The sequence below is a fragment of the Octodon degus genome, unplaced genomic scaffold (assembly GCF_000260255.1).
Source record: "Octodon degus isolate 3935 unplaced genomic scaffold, OctDeg1.0 scaffold00103, whole genome shotgun sequence".
Lineage (NCBI taxonomy): Eukaryota > Metazoa > Chordata > Mammalia > Rodentia > Octodontidae > Octodon > Octodon degus.
Window position 1 is genome coordinate 7806566 of NW_004524679.1, and position 3602 is coordinate 7810167.

Below are 3602 nucleotides of genomic sequence, written 5' to 3' on the forward strand. Positions count from 1 at the left end.
GGGGGGGAAAGGGTCCGGCACATGCTGCGTCTGGGCTGGGACTGGTCCCGCCGGCGCAGTGTAATAAGAAGCCCTCCACACACTCACCGGACCTGGGCTAGGACTGTGTCTCCAGGATAGTGTTTAGACTATATAAGATAACCAAATGTGAAACCACACAAAATAAATAACCCAATGAGTAAATGGTAAAGTGAACTGCATAATCACTACTCTGAAGAACTGCAAATGGCCCAAAACAAAAGAAATTTAAAAAAATATTCAACAGTGTGAGTATTAGAAAAATGTAAGTTGAAACTAGACTAAGGGTTGCTCTCATACCACAAAGTGTGTGAAACATCAAGAAATCAAGCAATAACAAATGCTGTTGTGCTGCATTAATAAAGGCAAATCCTACTTGCTGTGATAATGGGATTTGTAAACTAGTACAACCTCTGTAGAAATTAGCATGGATGGGGGCCATGGAGATGGCTCAGTGGAATAAGCGCTTCCTTGGCAAGCGCAAGGGCCTGAGTTCAATCCCTGGTTCCGAAAAAAAAAAAATTAGCATGGAGCTTTCTCAAGAAACTAAATGTATGAATTCCATTGACCTACCTATTCCCTTTTTCCTTGCATTTCCAAGAGTGTTAATGACATTATTACAGCGATATGTGTATAACAAAGATTATTTCACACAATGTATAGTAAAGTAGCATATATATCTATTAACAGAAAAGTGAATAAAAAATATGGTGTATATACATAATGGAATACTGCTTGGCTCCTAAGTAAGATAAATTAGAGATATTTGTAGGAAATCGATTATACCTAGAAAATATAACATAGAGTAAAATAAGTCATAAACACAAGCTTAAATCGTGTGTTGTGCTTGTACTTTGAATAAAGAAAAGTACAAACTAAGAGCAAAATAAAGGATTATGAGAGGGATACAGATAGATGGTTTATTTCCAAATGGGATGGGGTAGAAGAGACCAAGAAGTGTATGGGAAGGCTATGGGAAAGAAGATGAAAAAAAATAAAATAAGTCATGTACATGTATTGTAGACACTAAAGGAATGTAAACATTATATGTCCTACAGCATACAAAAATAATAATAACACCATAATGAAAATGAGCCAGCATGATGCACATTCAGAGGGAACAAAGACAGTGGGGAAGGGAAGGGAAACAAAAATGACTCAAGGTTGTCTTGAATACTATTTTCTTGCTTCTGGGACAAATATTTGACATCTAGAATGAAGGAAAGAAAGGTTCAGTTACCTCACAGTTAGTGGAAGTTTCAGTCCATACAAAGCTTGATCTAAGGTAGACTGGCACAAGGCAGAGGTCAGCAGTTCATAGAGGCAGAATACAACAAACCAGCAAGAGTGAAAGTGAGGACTAATAGCAACAATGGCTATAAACAGCAAGTCTGTCGCCCTTATGCTGCATTCAGCCTACTGGCCCCAGGCTGAGTGTAGCACACACACCCATAATTCTAGCATCACTTATGTCAGTAAACCCAGAAGCATTTACGCCCATAATCCCACTGGATTATCAGTTAAGCACAAACTATAGTAGTCCACCCAAAGACTGTATGCGGCTTTTGAGGGGGGCAACTAGACACAAACCATAAAATTTTGCCTGTGGACCTCCAAAGTCTCATGTACATCCCTTTGTGCAAACGGTATTTTAGTTGTCTAAGCATTGCCAAAGTCCCAACAGTTACAACAATGCTGAAAAGTCCAAGTCCCAACTCTCCCCCAAGATTCAAGCAAACTTTTTGCTATGTTCCTCTGTACAAATGAAAAGTTAAACACTTCCAACATTCAGTGGCACAAGAACATTACCATTCCAAAAAGTACAAACAGCAGGGCAACTACAAACAAAACATTTAAACTAATACAAGTCCAAAATCCAGCAGGGCAAACATTAATTCCTGTAGGTAAATTGAGACCTCCAAAAGCCTTACATGGCTTTTCCCCTACAACACTTTTGCTGACAGCACCAATGGCTTCTCTCTTCTGCTGATTTGTTGCCTGTTTACTGTTTCCCTTAGATTATCCACTTTTCTGTTTTTTCCAAACTTCTGGGTTTTCCAGCTAATAGGCATCTCACTCAGAGCTTTACACATGGCCCTTTCAGAGACACACTGCCTGGCCTCTCAGGCCTTCTGAAATCTAGGTGGAAGACTTCCTAATCTCAGAACTCCTGCTTTCTGAATGCACTCAGAACAAATGTCACGTGGATGACTCCAGGTCTTGCTGCCAGCAGGAACAGTAGCCAGATTTTCCTTTCTCTTGGCTGTAGGGGTGGAGTGCCTGGATTACTGAGCACTCCAATCCAGATTCTGAGGAATAAATTCTCTATGCCTACCTGCAGCCATTCTGGAAATTGATGTGGTTGCTTCCTCCATTCTGGAACACAGTGGTCTGTGGCATTCCGCTCAAGGCAAAGTCCTACATCCTGTAATTCTGAAACTGCAAAAGGTGCAGACCTGCTGTGATGCCCTCAGGTTATACTTCTCTTTTTCCTTCTTGGCAGTGTAGATCCTCTCAGTTTTATCTTTTCATTGCACAGATTTATCAGAGTTTCATTTCTCCATATACAGTATTTAAATCATTCTTTTAGGGTACTTTTGATTTTCAACATAAATCTGACTAAATGATCTCAAAAATATCCAGGACACTGACTGAATGTTCAACTGCTTTGAGATTTCATTTGCAAGATTAAGCAGTACATCATGCTTAATCTCAGTCTCAGGCAAAATCACTCGATATGAACAAAATGCAGACAAACTTTCTTACAAGCCAAAACACAATGTCTGGAGTGCAAAACCAATGCAATCCTTCCCAACAGAAACCTCTCTAGAGTGTTCTTTACAGGCAGGATTTATATCAGCCTTCTAGATTTCTGAACTCTCAACAGAATCTTACATAAAGAACAGCTGAAGATGTTCCAGTGCTTCTCTTGTAAGTGACATTTCCAAACCTTTCCTATCTCTTCCCATAAACCATTTCCAAAAGCTTGCAAGCTACAAGTTCAGATTTAGCCAATGCAAAACCCCACTTTTGTGGTACCAAATTCTGTCTTGGTTACTTTTCTCTTATTGTAGAGACAAATAACCAAATCCAGAAAGAAGGATGAGAAGGCTTAGTTAGCTCAGTTAGTGGAGGTTTCAGTTTGAACAAAGCTGGGTCCAAAGCAGACTGGCAAATGGCAGAGGTGAGCAGTTCATGGTGGCAGAATACAGTAAAACTACAAAAGAAAAAGCAATGAGGAGCAGCATCACTGGTTACAGAGAGGAAGGCTTTCTCCATTAAGTTGCATTTAGGGAATCTGCACCAGGGTGGATGTAGTATTCATACCCATAATCCCAGCACTGCTCACATCCATAATCCTGGAAGCACTCACACGTATAATCCCAGTGGATCATGAATGAATCACAAACTTTAAAAGTCCCTCCCATGAATGCATGAGGCCATGCACTTACCCATTAAGATCAATGTACATTTCATGTACTGGAAATATGCACCAATAAAAAATTGCACACCCTCAAACAGTGCTCTCTCTCTCTCTCTCTCTCTCTCTCTCTCTCTCTCTCTCTATATATATATATATATAT